Below are 20,421 nucleotides of genomic sequence, written 5' to 3'. Positions count from 1 at the left end.
GCATGTGAAGGACATCCACATCAGAGGCCATAATATCTCCATAGTTCACAGCCTTCATCACACCAATAATTAGTACAATGCACCTTTCTTCATGTACCTCCCAACACATCTTCACTGATGTGTAACTGAAGCGTACCACCTTTGTCACAGTGAGCTGTCAAGCAGCTTATTGGCCATACCTAGTTATTCTTTTTGTGGCATAAACATTACTGTCTGATGGTACAGAACACCCATCAAGTTGTTACACAAGATGCATGTGTACTACCAGTTCTGTTGATGCACACACTACATGCATTGGTGTCTGACAATATTAATGGCATGGAATGACAGTGTGGATTGTGCTATCTATCTATATATCTATATATATATATATATATATATATATATATATATATATATGTGTGTGTGTGTGTGTGTGTGTGTGTGTCTATATATATATATATATATATATATATATATATATATATATATATATATATATATATATATATATATATATTGTGCACACCAGTCAACTAGCCTGTATTGCTCATTATGTCACATGCAGGTATAGCAGTGTCCCCCCTCCCTCCTAACACCTCCAGCAAATGTTACAGTGCCAGGACAGTGTGCATGATTTTCCTCATGGAGTGTGGATGTATCATAATAGTTGTACAAGTGTGTTTTTGCAGAATCTGATCACTCTAGATCACATATTTTATGTCAGAGGCATGGGATTACTGTTGGTATTATTCTGCTATTGTCCATGACTGTGGTTGGTTCTTTTAATGTTTTCCATGAGCCTATACCTGTGTCCCACTTGCTGGAGACCACAGCTGAGACTGCACTCATATTCAGGCAAATCAGTTTGCAGAGCTTCACAATATGTACCCTAAACCAATTGTATGTCAGATCTCTGATTGATGTCCTCTACATTATTCATGTAAGGATGCTTATCTCAGACAGACATGTTCCCCATTGTTATGTCACCTTGTGTGACAGTCACATAATACGCATTTACACTGTGCAGTCCCTACTGTACCATTTAAATATGTGATTGGCATTGCTGCTTCAACCATATTCCATTGACATGCCCTCATCTACTGCACATTAGGTTGTTTCACCTGTCCTTTTTCCCTGTGTTCTTTCCTGCAATTCATTCCTACAATTCACTTATGTGTACCTATTCAATACACACACTTTCCCTGAGTGTTTATTTTACATGGCAGTTCATGTACTGTTACAGATCATTTGCACAGCTTCAGTACAGAATGCCAGGAATGGGACATCACAATACTCTGCACTATATATACACTGTCCTATACTGTGTTTGGACTACATACTTAACATTCATACCTCTCAACTGTCCAGAGTTTCACAGAATGTCCAGATCACATGGATGGCTTTTTGCCATATCACTGGGATGATCTCAGGACTGATGTGACTCAATAAATATTACATACTTTTGAGTTTCCTACTTCATCTCCTTCAGAACATGTATCTTCACACAAACCCCTCGTTATTCTAGCACATTTCTATAGGGCAAATATGTTAAATATGCCCATATTTCTGGGTCACTGTCCACCCATTATGTTGGCATTTGTTCAAATGTCTTGCAAAAAGAGATTGGAGCTAGCTAAGAAGCTATGGTGATCATTGTGGCATTCCACACAAAACCACAGACCGTCAGTGATCTTATTTCAACAGGAGTGGTATCTGTGATCACTTACATGGTTTCTTGGCTAGCAGCAACCTCACTTAGATGTGACGCAAGGCATGAATATGCATTGTGCTCTGCTGCATGCCACGCACCACCACGTACCACTGTGCACAAGTGTAAACTCTATGTAGGCTTTGCACAAAGCCTACACAGAGTTTATTGAGTCCTGGGGATTGAGTTTTTTGGATGATTACACTTACTTTTTGTAGTTTATGCACAATTTTTTACATGACAAAATCTGTTTCTTAGGAGTCCTTATTTTCAAGAACTAAATTTTGGGTCATCTTATGTTCAACATTTTTAGGAAAAAAACTTTTTCTAACTCTTATCTTCCTTTTAATGGATGCTGCCCTTTTAAACAAAACACACAGCTTAGTCAAGAGACAAATAATCTGTGGGTATCTGAGGATGAAACTTTTCTGAATGACCTGGATGTACTTTGTAAATATGTGTGTGTGTGTGTGTGTGTGCGCACGTGTGTGTGTGTGTGTGTGTGTGTGTGTGTGTGTGTGTGTGTGTGTGTGTGTGTGTGTGTGTGTGTGTGTGTGTGTGTGTGTGTGTGTGTGTGTGTGTGTGTGTGTGGAATATCATGATTTTTTTTTTAAATGGAATTACAATAATATCCTGGAAGGTAGAAATTCAAGATTTTTTTCCTGATGCTAAAATTACTGGGAAAGGACTTTGGTATTCATACACATAAAAACTTGAAGGTTGGTAGCTCTAGAATACTAAGTTATAAGTAACATTGTGTATGTGAAAATTTTTGTTTGCAGCAACTGGTTTATTATATCCATTTTGAAAACCTCTGGGTTGTATATAGGGGACTTCAACAATGGTCATTTACAAAAGAGGTAACAACATCAAAAATATGTTAGAAAATAATCATGATAAAACAAGATGTGTGAGTAATAACCACGTTAGCCAAAAAGTGTTGCACTTGTAACCAAGGTAATTTTATTAACACTGGCAAGAAGGGAAAGGTCTTAAAGAAAGCAGGTTCCTGGATTAATGGTTGTAGAGATGATTGTGGTATAAAAGCTGTGGCATTTGTGTACTTTTGTGGCTTGTGATGTGTTATGCGTTGTCAAGACTGAATGCAATAATCTCCATGAGAATATAGGATCTTGAATATGATATACATAAAGGTTCAAACACCAATGCATTCAATAAACATGCAAGAATTTTACTAAATTTGTATTCTTGGTATCAGACGTAATAAGAATTGACAGTGGTGGGAAAGTTGTGAAACACGTTTGGAGTACTATGAGTTGTACTGGCAATTTCTTTTAAATCTTGGTCCCCATCCAGGTCCCAATGAGGCTATTAGTATAAATAGTCTTCTCAAACTTATAGCAACTAAACAATGATTGAGAGAATTTTATTGTTACTGTGAAATTTGTTGCTCAAAGTAGTGAAGCAAATGCTTTTTTTAAATCATAAAATGTCGTTTTTATTATTATATTCATTATTTTTTCATGTATTTATTTTTTTACAGTCATTTCAAAAAACAATATAGGACTGGTCATTTTAGTACTTTTTGCATGATTGCTAAAATGTTGTATTTGTTTTTGAATGTTACATACAATTTTTCAGATGATCAGTTGTGGCACATGATTATGCTGTAGGAGAATTTAATTGAGCATGTTGGTACTTTGACTATGAAAGTCTCACATATCAGGAGACAAACATTAAATCTGATTAGTTTAATAAAAGATTGTTTGTTAAATCTGATAGCAGTTTATTTCTGTTATTTGTTTTATTGTCTCAGCTGGAGTTTGGATTATATTTATGTGGCTCAAAGGCATTTAAACTAAAGTTCAACAAGCATTTACCTTTGTTATATTTCAACAAGACAGTACATTAAAAGGAACTAGCAATTGTGAAGTTATACATTGATTTTTCTCATGCTGGTTGATATTGTCGTAAAACTGATATATATTACATTGTATATTTTATGTCTTTGGATATAAATAAAAGTATTTTCTCAAAAAACATGCTAATTATATATCACAAGTCACAAGGCTAGTAGGATTTCTCCATAGATATTGTCACGGAATGTATACAGTAAAGTGTATTCTCCATATGACTAACTCATAGCGCAGTTTTAACTGCATATGGCATTACCTTGAGGGTAAACAGGAAAGAGAACAATTTCACTCAGCTGCAGCTTAAGATGAATAGGTACCCAGCCCTAAGGGTAACACCTTTGCAACACATGCAACTCAGTCTACTTTCATTATTACCTGTAAAAAACCTGAATGTCAGCCATGGTGCCCTGTGACTGCGTTATGCACATTATCTACAGATACTATCAGAGCTGTGGCACTGTCTAACAAGTCAAAATCGACTTTATGTCAAACCAAAGGAAATATCCCATGAGCTCTGAAACATGAAGAAATACAGCTTTCCCAAACTACCAGATAGATCATCAAGCTGGATGATTAGCAGCCACAACAGAAAATTACTTTATTCTTCCTTCAAGCACCCTAATCCATCTGTTCTTCATTCATGTTGTACCTTGTATGGATATCTTCCAGTTCATTCTAAGATTCCACTCAATATTTTGGCATAGCTCTCACATTGATATATGTATGCCACTGAGTTTTTCACATGTCTTGCATCAATGGCATTACTCATGGCTGGTAATTACGTCCTCTTTTTATATATATATATTTTTCAGTTATAAATTCTTTCTTATTTGATGGAAATGTTGCAGGTGAAGACATCATCATTTGGTTACTTAGTGTAGTCCTGCTACACAGAATGAGTCTAAAAGCTTTTGAGCACTAATGTATTTGCAATCTTTCATAAAATATCCATTTGTCAGGCAATGAATTTCTTCATCTTCTTTGTCACTACAGTTATGGTCCTGTGATCTCTGCATAGGATATTAAGGATTGTAGGAATCACCTGCTCAGTTTGATCTCATTTTCTACACACACTATTGTAAAAGTCATAAAAATACACTGTCCTGCTAAACAAGCTGCAGAGAAATCAGGCCAAAGTTTAACTTCCTAAATTTATATGGCAGTGATTTTCATGATCACAGTCATCATCATCATCATCATCATCGCCCCCTCCTTGGTGAAGTCTGCATGTAGATGCCATAAGACATGTCCAGCTTGGTCCATTCTTATGCTTGGCCTTATTACTTGATATATTCCATCCATGTGAAGATCTTGCTCTTTTTCCAGATTGTCATTTTATAGCTTTAACCCTCCTACCTCTGTTTCCATTAAAGGACACGCTTCAAGACATTCCAAAATGTTTAATATTTCTTCATGTACTTAACACTGCATAATCCTGCTTTATGCTCTGTATTGTCCGTTTGTGAGTACTGTCCTGCAATTGCTATCTGTTTTTATTTTTTTAAGTCAGCCTATGCCTTCAGCTATTGCAGAAGGCAAGTTGAGAATTTTATGTTTCTTTATTTTTATTATTATTTTTTTTCCTTCAGTAACTTTCTGTAGGTGGTACATTCTTTCCTTACAGCTTGAGTTTTTTTTTTTTTCTCTTTCAGTGTATCATTGTGGACTTTTGTGCAATAAATGTGACTTCTGATTAACTAGAGGGGAGCTACACATTTATGCTGCAATGCCCGAATGCAGTGATAGCCGAACTACTTTGAAAAGAAGTGAAGTAGAAAAATAATCAGAAAAAAGGGAAAAGTAGTTAAGTGACTTCCTAAAATAAGTAAAGGACTGACACAGCATTGCTGATTATGAAAAAGAAGTGAATCCAAAACTTAACATACGTGGAAAGGAATGAAAATGTGCTATAAGTCATTAACAGTCATTTTCACTTTCATGTCAGGCTTTACCTCCGGCCAGTCTTTGTAAGATATGCGTTTCATTTCTCTGGCGAATTAATTCCACAACATGAACCTTACTTCTATAGTTCAAGGTAGTTCTACTGTTCAGTTCAAAACTAAACCCTCAAGCTATACTGTGTGCTTGTGATAAACAGCCTCAGATTTCAAATCCTTTGTTCATTGTCAGAAAGAGTTTTAGGGTTACTTTTTTGTTATCTAATGGACTTGGTTGACCTCTGGAGAGGAAACAGAGCAAAACCCCTACATTTCTACTTAGTTTTCAGAAAGTCCCACTGGTACTTTTTAATGCATAGCTTTCAAAAGGCTCCCTTTCTTCTCCCTGCAGCTGCTGTTCCCTACAGTTATTTTTTGAGCAAATAAATCATTATTTCTGACTCCTGGTGATAAAGAAATGCTACTTGTGACTCAAAATGACATGCATTTAGTATGCTTACTACTGATAACTCAACAAGGCCAGGGATTCCTAATTCTTACACATTTAATGTAAATGATACATATTCCATGCTAGTAATTAAATGTCTTTAGCAAACTCATTTGGACAATTAGCACTAACTAAAAGAACAATACCTCATATATTTCCTTTAAAACATAAACCCAGAGAGTCAAAAATCATAAATGCAAATAACAAGAATTTTGTAAGTTTAACTATTTTTCAGGCATGCTACCTCAGAATAGTATTTAGAAAAATGTTTGTTGGAGTAAATTATTTTCTGTATCTGTCTAAACCATGGTTCTCTCAAAGGTATTCATGGATTCTATATGTGAATCAAAATGCTTTACTCTCGCTGATGTCATTGAGGTACTTCTTGGTTTAGGTTTCTGCCTGCTTTGCTTTACATAACCCAGAAAGAAAAATATATACAGAATGTATTTTACTACTTAAGCAACAGAGTCTTTGACTAAAATTGACTATTTTGAGATACTGTGCATTATTCAAATATGTACTTGAAATGTCGATTAATAGCTGATTAGTCTTAGGCAAATAATAATTATACACTATCGAAGAAAACTAAAGGACTTGAAAATGCTTTCCCTAGCAAATAAGAAACTGTGCAAAATATAGTGTAAGACACTTTAAACCTTGTTTTTGCCAAATGAATCGAAAGTAATTATTGAGTGGAAATGTGACATGCATTAATTCAGTGAGATTAAGGTTTGTCGTGCTTATTAGAGTGTGTGTGTGAGTGTGTGTGCGTTTGTGTGTGTTTGTGCGCACTCACTAAAACTTGAAGAAAGATCCAGCTAAGCCAAAGCTTTTACTGTGTAATATCTTAAACCTCCTGTTGTGGAGGCTCATAGGATATATGCAGATGACCTCTTAAGAACATGCCAATGTTTCAGCTACATGACTTCTGAATAATCATGACAACATTTTTACTACATGACTTTTTTATCATTTGTTTTATAGCTGTGTGTGTCTATTCATATATATGTATATCTACCTATCTATATACAGTACACACACACACACACACACACACACACACACACACACACACGTGTGTGTGTGTGTGTGTGTGTGTGTGTGTGTGTAAGGAAGGGAAGCAGGCACGTTGGACCATGTAAATGTTGTGTGTGTGTGTGTGTGTGTGTGTGTGTGTGTGTGTGTGTGTGTGTGTGTGTGTCTGTAGGTGCCCTCAATGTGGCATTGGTATATGAGTGTCTGCATGAACACAGCCAGGCTCAGTGCTAGCCCTATGTGTTTTATGTTGGACAGCTGTGAGCCGTGCATGGTAGAGCTGACAGTTCATTGTCTCCACCCCTGAAGATGAGAACTGGCTCTGCCAGGAGTTGCACTGGCACCTCCAAACCCAAGGTCAGATGCTGTACTACTACCTGAAGGTGACCGATGTCTGCTGGATGTACTTCCTTCAAGGGAACACCCAGGACCAGGACCCCATGGCCTGCTACATCTGGATGTTTTATACATATATATATATATATATATATATATATATATATATATATATATATATATATATATATATATATATATATATATATATATATATATATATATATATATATCTATGTGTGTGTGTGTGTGTGTGTATATATATATATATATTTAATGTGTGTGTGTGTGTGTGTGTGTGTGTATATATATATATATATATATATATATATATATATATATATATATATATATATATATATATATATATATATATATATATATATATAACACACCGAAATATATACATAAAAACACACACACACACACACACACACACACACACACACACACACACACACACACACTATGACTAAGCAACAAAATTGCAGAAAAAAGCACAGTTAAGCATATAATCATGAAACATACAATATAAACCTGAGAAGTTCTAGAGGCAGACCTACAGGCATAGGAGGTTAGTGGACAACCACATTTATACCTCCTCAGTTATGCTATGGATCAACTATCACTGGATTTGACAGTAAGGCCCAATTCCATTACTTAAATAGTATGTAAATATAACCTCCTCTGCAATCATGGCAATGTAACCTCAAACATGTCTGAATTATTATTTCCATGTTCTGTCACAGAGTGCCAGAATATCATACATATGTATTGTATGTACGCCAGCTTTCAAATATGTGCTTTGTATTTGGTGTCAGATACAGGAATATTTATCACATGCCGGTTTATTGAGTGAAATGTGACAATATTGTACAATCACAAAAATGTAAACAGTGAGTTAAGTTAAATAAACCAGTAATCTTCTATACCATCAACCCCTTTATAATGTCGGAGAAGCAGTGTTAAAAACACATGTTCATTTAACTTGGTTATTATTGTTTGCTATAAAAGTAAGTGATTTAAGTATTGGTACAGATTCTGATGAAGTTCCTGTGTTGGAACAAAAGTGTTACATCTTTTTTTTTTTACTGAATAAATTGTTTGATTTAAAAAAATAAAAACTGTTCTTGGGCTTTACATTTTTTATAATTTCTGGATTTAACGCTGCTTTTCCGACATTTTAAAGTGGTTAATGTTGTACAACCAACAGACACACATACACACACAGACACACACAGTGCAAAGAGTAAACAAGTGCACTAGCATGCACACGTGCTCATGAGCATTCACACAAGCACACCACAAAGAGCAAATACACACAATGCACATGCACACGCACAGACACACACACACACACACACACACACACACACACACACACACACACACACACACACACACACACACACACACACACACACAGACTCATGTACACATACACACCACAAAAAGCAAACACACACACACACACACACACACACACACACACATGGATGCACATGCTCGCACACACACACACACACACACACACACACACACACACACAACCATGTGCACATGCACCTGTACACTCATCCATTAAATATCTTAGGCCCTTAAAAATAGTATTAGTAATATTTACAAAGTGGGTAATGGTGAACAGTTTGAGCTTCTGTGCTTACCACTCAAGGTACTGCATTTGCACGGAGTGTAGATGTTTTAGAAGATATTCTTTTTTTTTTATTTTATTAAGGTTATCTGAAGGAAAATAATAGATGGGGACTTCAAGAGATATCTTCTGATATGAATGTTTTGCCATCCATCTACAAGAAAGAGTATACTTCCTGCAACTTCAGGTCCTATAGATAATGAAAATGTGAACAGAACAATAGCTCTAGAGTTAGCATATAGGATCAATGCATTTGGTGTCAGATACAAGGGGGTATTCAGAAATAATGATTATATGGCAGCACTGCAATAAATAGCAAAAAGGGAATTGCATGATGTTACCTCATGGGGATTACACAGGCATAAGTTGTGACATAGCATGGCCCTTTGTAAAATGAAGCCATGCATTCATGAGAAAGGTATTTACTGAGCCATTGGGTAGACGGCATAATGGTAGATAAGGTGACCTGTGGCAATTGGCTTGCTAACCATGATGCTCATTCACATACTTATAGTGGCCTATATATGCAAAGAGGTGCAGCTGAGATCTCATACCAAGGCTACCCTACAAGCTGCCAGTTATTTTTATTTTATGACTGGTAGGGACATGGGATAATGGGACAATCAGACAGGAGAAAGAGAGCATGCACAAGAACACACAGAAGATGAATGGGAAGATGAAAAGTGGCATGGGGTGTGGGGGAGAAGGATATTTTATTTTTTTCTTTTGTGAGACAGATGCATTTTTTTGATGGAAACAAGATTATTATGTGAGACAGATGTAGGGTACAGACTACTGTACTTATGGCAGCTGTGCTTACCCGAATGTGTGATGCCTGTGGCATCACTCACCTACCTGATGGTGAGTGCCATGCATTATCTTTGTACAGGACACTCTCGTATGAGTATCCCACCATGACCTCCCTGTACAGCAAGTGACATAGGTAAAGAAAAACTTTAGTACCCTTGATGAAACATGTAGAAGCCCTAACATACTCAGATCATGCAGAAGTCATTCACACTTACCTGGTCATGTCCAGGAGTGAAAATTAGAGGTGTTGAGTGATTCTGCATTTTGCAGGTATCACATAATGTGCATCAATTCACAGCATAGTAGCACAATGCCCATGTATGGCAGTGAAATGCATGGGGTCAGTATCATGGCCAGGGATGACAGCTGCCCTACCATGTTCCACTGGAGTGTATACCATATGTATCATAAAATGCCCAATCCCAGATATGATGGGTAGCTGTGTAGCACAATGGTCTGAGTCATTACTGTACTATAAATATGTCTTAGCATTGCCCATCTACAAAGCCCAAAGTGAAGCACAAATTAATTGGTTAGAGTGCATGTGCATTAAGCAAACTGGGCTGTTTTGGTATGACTGAAGACACCATCACTCTATATTGTTTGTCAACAAACTCACCATTCTAGAAACCACTAAATATCTTGATGAATAGCATATCTGCCATATTGTGAGAGACAGATCCAGATGGGGAGATGATACAATCAAAAAGCAAAGGAGAGTAGTATTGCTGGAACTGAATTTATCCTCAAGTCTTGGTCAGTACCTTCACGAGGTGGACCCTGTTTTTAAAAAAAATCACCAAGACAACAATGATATATAAACTGTAGTTTAGATAGCATTTAGCATGAACAGAAGTAGGTCAAAAAATGAAAAAGACAGCTGGGTACACAAGTCTCAGGATAAAATAGTTCCCAGTCCAGGTAGGCACACTGGTGCCAAGACTGGAAAAAATGACAGTGTAGAATCCTGAAGATATGAAAACATTCCTACACTGGGATTAGGCCTGGCTCATAGGTTCATAGGTTGATACTAGGCTATCAGCCCTAAGGTCTATACAAGCCTAGTCATAACAATTCCCTGGCTATTTCTTCCTACAGTATTTACTTCCCTTGATCCCTATCTAGCAGGGCAACTGACGTGATCCCCGGGGTGAATTTCCTATCTTCCATCCAATCATCAAGGTTCCTTTTGAAGAGGGCCAAAGAGGCACTCTGCTTGACATATATGGGCAGTCTGGGAAGTCTTTAGGTCAGGAACCTATCCCTCCAGCATGTTTTGTTCATTGTGATGACAAGGTTTAGATCCCTGCAGTGTGCGTCTCTGAGGGATTGGAATTTCTTTAAGTGTAGTATGTCCAACAGCTCTGGGTTTGACATGGCCTTGTATGTTAAGCGGAGATCACCTCTGAGTAAACGATATGTGACAGAGTATAGGTGGAGTTTTTTTTACATGGTCAGCATAGGGCATCTGCTTTAGGCCTGTGATTTCTTTTAATGAGGTATTTCTGTGGCCTTTCCAGTTGTTGCAGATGTCTTGAGAGGTACATACCAAACGGGGCATTGTATTCTATAATGGGTCTAATGATGGATGAGTAAAGTAGGACAATGACCTCCTTTTTTCTGGATGAAAAGCCCTTAGTGATGAGGTGTGCCACATAGAAGGATTTCTTGACTGTTGTGGCAATGTGGTTATCAAAGGTGAAACCACTGTCCACCTGTGTCCCTAAGTCTCTTATCACACTTTCAGTGTATAGTGTACTGCCACCTATGTGGTAATTCACGGGTACATGTTTTTTCCCAAAGGGGATAACTATGCATTTCTTGGCATTGAGCTTGAGCCCATGGCTCTGGCACCAAGCATTTGTTTCTGTAAGGCCCTTTTGTAGAATATCCACATAATTTTGGAATTCAATAATGACTCCAGTTTGCAGTCATCTGCAAACTTTGTTAGCCAGAGTCCCTTAGTGTTGGCCTGTACTTCAGAGAAGTAGATGCCAAACAAGAGTGGTCCTAGGACTAAACCCTGAGGTACTCCACTTGTCACTTGTCTAGAGCTGGATTTGGAGTTGGCTACTTTTACAGTGTGTGGGTTCTGTCAGTAAGCCAGTTGGCAACCCATTGAGTGACGTAGGGATTAATGCCTAGCTTAGTAAGTTTATCTATGACTCCAGAGTGGGGGATTGTGTTGAAGGCCTTGTTGAGGTCCAGATAGGCTGTGTGGACCACCTTACCCTTGTCCACGGCTCTGGAGATTGATTCGAAGAAGTCAATCAGGTTCAGGAGACAAGATCGGCCCTTCACAAACCCAAACTGTGGGGGAGGATGGTTCCCCCCTATTGAAGAAGGAAGTAGTAGTCCATAAAAACCACAAAAGCTGACAGGCCAAAAAAGATCCATAACGATGTTAGAGTGGGCTATTGAGGATAATGAAGAAATTATGTATTGTTACTATTATGTAAGAAGCTCAGAATTTCCAGATAAAAGATATTCAAAAACATTAAGAGTAAAATTAGAGGAAAAAAATACTTGTAGCAGCAAAACTGTCAAAAGCTTCAAGTGCAAATTGGTGTTCTTTAATGCAACAGATTCACAAAAAAAACATTATATTGACCAAGAAAGCTTAAGCCATTTGGAAAAAGAAATGACAGAGGAAATGCAAAAATATAAAGAAGAAAACCCAGAGATTTTTGAAATGGGAAAGAAAGAGAGGTCTGACATGGTTTAATATTTATGCAAAGGAGAAAGCCAAAGTAATCAATATAACAAAACAGCTACAGATATTTGAAGTGAAATACAAGCAAAGGTACACAGATATGGAAAGTTTTACAATACAAAAAATAAGATCACAAAGGGGGAACACAGAACAGAAGATTAGTAAAGTGGAAGTTGAACAAATAGAAGCTGAAGTTATGGAATACATACAAAGTGAAGGATTTAGTGTAGAATATACAACACTGATAACATTACAGCGTGATGGAAAAATGAGTTTCCAAATTAAGGAGAATCGGCTCGAACTGGAATCTGTTCACTTGCTACATGAAGGTACTCTGGAGCCTTCATTAGGAAACCAGTACAGCAGTTCACTTGGAGCTGCACAGAAAGAGAGGGAACAGGAAACAGTGGCAACTCTGACACAGTCAATGTTGTGGTGTGATAGCCCAATGAGTTCCCATATGAAAGAGCAAAGGATGATCCAGGATGTAGCTGAAGAGAATGTGTCAGAGGAAGATGTTCTAGAACATTCTGTACAATGGCCACAGGAAATGGAGAATAAAGAATGTGCCCTCAGGTTAGAAGGAAAAGATCAAAGAAAAGAGTTACTTGATTTACTACAGATGGATAAACATATTAAGATCAATTAAAGAAATAGATTATAGAAAGTCAATAAGGCCCAAAATGATGGAAGTCTGATAAAACAAATGAACACAATAATCCAGACTATTAATAGAAATTCAAGTGATAAAACAGAAGAAAATGGGATATATTACTTTGCAGCTAAATTTATAACAGATAAAGTCTTACCACAAACATACAGGGCAATAAGGGGAAAGGAAGGGAATAAATCAAATACCATCAATGGAGTATCAAATAGAGAAAACTATAAAGCAATTAAGACAAGAAGTATCACTTTTAGAAGAGTATTGAAGAAGGAACAGATTGACAACATACTTAAAAAGATAGATATGATAAAAGCAATGGGCGGTATTAGAACAGACCAAGGTTTATCATACACTACTGCAAATAATAAACTAAAGATGTCAACACAGGCAGAAAAACTTAGAAGATATGAAGATAAATATAAAAGAAAAGTACAAAAATAACCAAATTATTGATGACACAAAAAAGTTTTATAGAGTATTGGTAAACAAAGTAAAAGGATTAGAAACACCACCCAAAAAAGAAAAATTCAACACATTTTGGAGAAATATCTATGAAGATCCTGTGACTCTGTCATTGTCCATGTTGATGTGAATGACCTGAGATGTACCTCCCTGGACTACATGAAAAGAGACATGGAGGAGCTCTTGGATCATATAGCCCAGGGAGGTATGACCCTAGCCCTGAGTAGCATCCTGCCATCGTCCAGAATGATACCACAATACAAGGACAAAATGGCTGATTTCAACAAATGGCTAAGCTTCTGGTGTCATTCTAAGGGGATTCAGTGTCTGTCTGCCTGGGACGACATGATCGATAGACCATGATGCTTTGCCAGAGATGGCCTGCATCTGTCGCCCCTGGGATTCCAGATACTGACTAAGGCTCTTGCTACCCCTATAGTGCCTTTTTTAGGCAATGTTCAAATGACAAACTCACCACCGTAGCAGATATACCCTAATAATGGGCAATTTCAACTACCTCACCATCAACTAGGAAAACTACTCATTTACTATTTAATTTGCTCAACGCTTCCTGGAATTTATAAATTCCAGTGCCATGGATCAGCTTGTCCATACCCCCACCAGGGCAGCAATATACTGGACCTGGTCATTACCAATATGGCCAACCAATGTTCCACCCCAGAGGTCAACTCCACGCTGGTCAGATTCAACCACAAGCTAATCACCCTAGACATCAATATCCTGCCCTCACCCCCCATTAAGGAAACCACCATAAAAAACTTCTCCAAAGCCAACTTCATGCTTCTTAAGACAGAAGTAGCAAGCTTCATAACACCCATACAGACAGAAAATAGAGGTATGACTGCTGAACCCTATACAAATGCACTGTATAAGTACATACATGACTGCATGGATCGTGCCATCCCCAACAGAACCAAGACACTATCCTCCAAAATTAGGAAGCCAATCTGGTGGTCCCCTGCCATAAACAAACTCTACAACAGAAGGAAGAAGCTGTTGCAAAAAAGAGTAAAATCTCATGATTGCAGGAACTCCCTGGTCAGCCTCAGTAAGAAGCTGAGATCAGTCATAAAATTCTCCAAAGCTAGTTACAAAAATAAAATCATGACTGATTCTAAAGACAATTACAAAGCATTCTACAGCTATGTTAACAATCTCAATGGTGACACTCAGATCTGCTCTGAGCAATAGCACAATGGCACTAGATATACAGATATACAGAACCAACTGATATTGCCAACATCCTGGCAGATAGGTTCAGTGCAAACTTCACCCCCCCCCACCCCCAAAGGGTCCATCACTATACCGGAAAAATGCAAAGCCCCTGTAATCATGGCTGCACAAGTAAAGACCACACTCTCCAAAGCCAAGAACACAGCATCCATGGGACCCGACAACATCCCAGGCTGCGTTCTGCATGAACTACAGAATGAACTGGCACCCCACCCAAGTACCATGTTCAATCATAGCCTCACGTCAGGCTTTGTGCCTACTGAATGGTGCACAGTGACGGTTATCCCATTCCACAAAGGTGGCACCACCACGGACCCCTGGAACTACCACCTTATTAGCCTGACAAGGACATAGGTAACCTCCAAACTCTGAAGCCCACTCAGTTTGGGATTGTAAAAGGTAGGTCATGTCTCCTAAACCTGATTGACTTCTTTGAAGCAGTCACCAGAGCTGTGGACAAGGGTAAGGTGGTGCACACAGCCTATCTTGACCTCAGAAGGCTTTCAACACCATCCCCTACTCTGAAATTATAGATATACTCACTAGACTGGGCATAACTCCCTATGTCACAAGATGGATGGCCAACTGGCTCACTGACAGAATCCACACAGTGAAAGTAGCTGACTCTAAATCAAACTTTAGACCAGTGACAAGCAGAGTACCACTTGGATCAGTCCTGGGTCCTCTCCTGTTTGGCATCTACTTCTCAGACGTCCAGGATAATACAGCAGGTCTTTGGCTAATGAAGTTTGCAGATGACTGCAAATTAGGTGCCATAATAGAATTGCCTAATGATGTGGACATTCTAAAAAGGGGTCTCTCTGGGACTGATGCTTGGTGTCATGCTCATGGCCTCAAGCTTAATGCCAAGAAGTGCATTGTCATCCCCTTTGGGAAAAACACTGTACCCATGAACTACCACATAGGCGGTAGCCTACTAAACACCAAAAGTGTGATAAGAGACCTTGGGACACAGGTGGACAGTAGTCTTTCCTTTGATAATCGGGTCTGTATTATAACAACGAATGATCAGATGATCGAACTTTGTTATATCGACCCCTAAATGTCAAAAATCCAAAACAGTAAACAACCAGAACAGCAATTTTTTTCCCAGGGAATATCTCCCTTTGAACCTTTATCCCTGAGATAATAAATTGTCCTTTATCATGACTTAGCTGCAAAGTGGTTCCGAGGGAAAAAAATTGCTGTTCCCAAAAAAAAAATAAATAAATAAAAAACACTAAATAAAGTGGGGCACTTCGCCCCCAACACCCACCTACTTAAATATACCAACTGCGAGATTGCACTACAGTGAAGGAAATGGCACAACCCGGACGGCTGGCCAAGCGATTTCTTTCCCTGGGAAAAAATTTGCTGTTCCGGCCATTTGCTATTTTGCTGGTTCAACATGTTGTGTTCACTCTAACAACGTTCGATCATCTGATTGCTTGCTGTTCTAAAGTAGACCCTGATAATTGCATCACCACAGTAGTCAGAAAATCCTTCTATGTGGCACACCTCATCACAAAGGGGCTCAGCTCCAGAAAAAAAGAGGTCATTGTTCCTCTCTACTCATCCCTCCTCAGACCCATTATAGAGTACAACGCCTGTTGGGCATGTATCTCGCAAGACATCTACAACAACTAGAAAGGCCACAGAAATATCCCACTAAGATGATTACTGGCCTCAAACAGATGCCATATGCAGACCGTCTCAAAAAACTCCAGCTCTACTCCATTGCTTATCGCCTACTCAGAGGCGACCTCTACCTAACATACAATGCCACGTCAAACCCAGATCTGTTGGACATGCTACACTTAAAGAAACCCCAATCCCTCGGAGCCACACACTCCATGGATCTAACCCTTGCCACCACAATAAATAGAACATGCTGGAGGGATAGATTCCTGTCCCAGAGACTTCCCATGCTCTGAAACAGACTAGCCATTCATGTCAAGCAAAGTTCCTCATTAGCTCTCTTTAAGAAAAATCTTGACAATTAGATGGGAAATAGGAAATTCACCCCGGGGATCACTTCTGTGGCTCTGCTAGACAGGGGCACAGGAAAATAACTTTTTTGGGTGGTGAAAACCAGGGAACGTTTTTGGCTAGGCTTATATAGGCCCCAGGGCTGATAGCCTAGTACCTGCTTATGAACTTATGAGCATAACAAAGATACTGAATGGAGAGAAGACGTAAAAGAAAATGAGGTAAAAGAAAATGTAAGAAGTTCAAATGTACTAGATATGAAAAAAATAATTACGTAAAGCTCCTAGCTGGAAAACCTTAGGTCCAGATGCATTACCTAACTTCAAATGTAATTGTATTAACATTGTTACATGAAAATTTAGCCCCTAGTAAGAACTACTTATGTGCATCCTGAATAGACACAAACCCAGATATCAGGAGAAAAAATGATTCATAGATTCATACTAGGCTAACTGCCCTTGTGAGCTATTTTAAGCCTAGCCAATTATCCCTTGCGAGACTTAAACCCTGTACTTTGTGTTTTTAAGGCAAACACCTTAACCATTAGGCCACCCTCCCAACTCATCTTTAACTGTGAACGTGTGAACTATCCTAAAAACTATAGACCAATAACTTGCCTTCCGACAATGTATAAACTATATACTGGAACTGATGCTGATAGTCTTTTAGAAGAAAACCCAATCATGTAAATAGAAAAAAGAGTAACAAAAGAAAGTCATATGGAACAAAGGATCATTTATTGCTAAATAACGTCATAATGTAGAATTGTGAAAACGAGAAGAATCTAAGTATGGCATGGATAGATTACAAACATATGTCTCAACTGCACAGATTTAAACAGAATGTCCAGATTTGTGCCTCATATTTTTTGGTCTGTTCCTCATAAAATTTGGGGTTTTCTGGCAAATCATTGAAGACTGAAGCCACTATGTAATGGCAGTCATTTGAGTTTCAGACTTCATATCCTTCTGGAAATGCATGCTAACACCAAACTTTTATCTAGCAACTTTCTATGTTTATAAGAGCAATATTTAAAATATGCCCCTATTTTTAGGCCTTTGTTCCCCCATTATTTTTGGCATTGTCCAGACTTCCTGTGATAAGAGGTTGAGAGCTATGAACGTATTTGGCAGCATCCCATATTCATGGATAAAGGAGTGTTTACAGATATATAAGATATACCCTACATTGATCAATTACATTACAGTGCCCATGAAACAGTGGCAAACCACTTTACAGCTAAGCCATGATAAAGGACAAATTATTATCTCAGGGATAAAGGTTCAAAGGGAGATATTCCAGAGTGACTCTATGTCACTGCTGCTATTTTGTCTTGCCCTTAACCCATTAAGCTGTTTACTTAGCAGATTAGATCATGGTTTCAATTTGGCTCTCAGTTAACATCAAAATTTAAAGATTTCTCATCTTCTTTTGGTGGATAATTTAAAACTGTAGAGTTAGTTCATTATATGAGGAGCTGAAAGCACACGTGGAAGTGATCAAAACTTTCTCAGATGATATAAGAATGTCATTTGTTTTTTTTTATAAATCTGCAAAAGCAACATTTGAAGCAGGAATGTTGCAGCACCATGAAAACATCAGTCTAAGACAGGAATGTGATATAAAGGAACTTGAGCAGGAAATATGTAAATATTCGGAATAGATGAATGGTTGACAATAAAAAATGAACAAATGTGAAGAAAAACTCAACAATGAATACTTCAGAAATTAATACTGAAAAGCGCCCTAACATCTTAGGATCAAAGCCCAAACTATAGACCAATTTGCTTTTCTTGTTCTAATTTACTGTTTTGGGCTGACTGACTGGCTTCAAAGGGTATTGGATCAGTTGGACAGGAAAACAAGAAAAATGCTTATCAAATGATAATATAAAAATCAGTGTATGCCAAGATTATATATCCCTTGTTCTGAAGGAAGTATAGGCCTTCCCGAAATTGACTACATGTACAGATCTGCAATCTTAGTACTGCATACATATCTGCTGACCTCATCAGATCCAAACATAGTGAAAGTTTTGAAACATGAAGTGAACAAGTCTAAGATGACTTCCATGCTTAGTTTTGTAGAAGTATATCAGTGTCAAGCAGGAATGGAAACCAAACCAGGAGTAGACAAAAATCAGGCAGCAACTGAATGTGCCAAAAAAACATAAGAATAAAGAGAAGGATCAGATGAAAAGGCATAAATATAGTTGGAAGTACATAAATCTCCTGGAACAACCTTGTGACGATCAGGACCTGACCCAGGAGTGGTTAAGGAGAGGTAAATGTAAACCAAAAAGATGAAAGGTTAACATTAGCAGCCCAGGATAGTGCACTACATACATATTGGTTTACAACGTCCATTGCACATGTGGGAGAAACAGGCAAATGCAAGTTCTGTAAAACAGAACTGGAAATTGTCGCACATCTTGTTGCTGGGTGTGATGCTAATGTCAGAGCTGTATACTGAAAGGCATAATAATGTGGCAAGACTGTTGAACTGAGGATTGTGGAAAAATTTAAATATTAAAGAAGCTGTAAACCATTAGAAACATGAGCCACAGAGTATTATAGAGAATGATGAAGTTTATAACACATGGGTCACCCATTAACATCAGTTCAAAAAATAGATGTGAGAAAAGCAGATATAGTAGCCATGAAAAGAAGACAAAAGTAGCATTGATCATTAAAATGGTTTCACCCAATGATGACAGTTGTTTTACATGCAGAGAAACTCAAAGTCATAAAATGCCAGGATATGTAGGCAGACACAAGGGCAATGTGGAAGAAGAATACCCAGACAGGTCCAATAGTAGTAGGAGCAAAGGGTCTTCTAAAAGAGGATTTAAGGTTTTATTTAGATATGTTACTGATACATGTAACTTCATGTAAATTGCAAAAGGACTAATTTCTGGGCACAGTGTGAGTGCTGTGATGAGCACTTTTGGCTAACATCAAAGATTAAAATAATACTCATTTTTTAAACATTAATCATACTTTGACTTAGGAATGGGGTCCATTCATGTCACAGTATTAGAAACCCAAAAGACTTGGAGAATTGAAACCATGATAGTGCAACAGAAAAGGCTAGACATTCCAACCACAGGATAGCACAATAACAAAATACAGAGAAATCTGTAGCAGAAAGTAGTGCTGGTATTGCATGCCACATTCCAAGGACACATCTATGGTTTATTTTTACCACATAAAGCTGTCATAACGTATTGATTGCTATGTGGTGTCACTGTGATGATGTGGCAGCGTTAAGGCATGGAAAATAGGCAAGAAAATGTTACAATGTTGGGAGGATAGGGTAGACATATCCAAGCAGCAAGGCCACAGGGAACAGACAGGACAGTTTCAGTTCCCATAGTGTGGAAAACAAACTTTTATGCCTTATTGCCCAAGCACAACAGGTTCAGACCATGATAAACATGCATGGAAATTTACATACATGCAATGGCTGGGGATCCAAGTATAACACAGAGAGACTATGTTGTATACCCACATGGCAGTGGTGAGTGTGCTGTAGCCATTAAAGTGAGGA

This window comes from Protopterus annectens, chromosome 5.part1 (assembly GCF_019279795.1).
Source record: "Protopterus annectens isolate FY-2018-M chromosome 5.part1, PAN1.0, whole genome shotgun sequence".
Lineage (NCBI taxonomy): Eukaryota > Metazoa > Chordata > Ceratodontiformes > Protopteridae > Protopterus > Protopterus annectens.
This window is presented reverse-complemented; position numbering follows the sequence as displayed.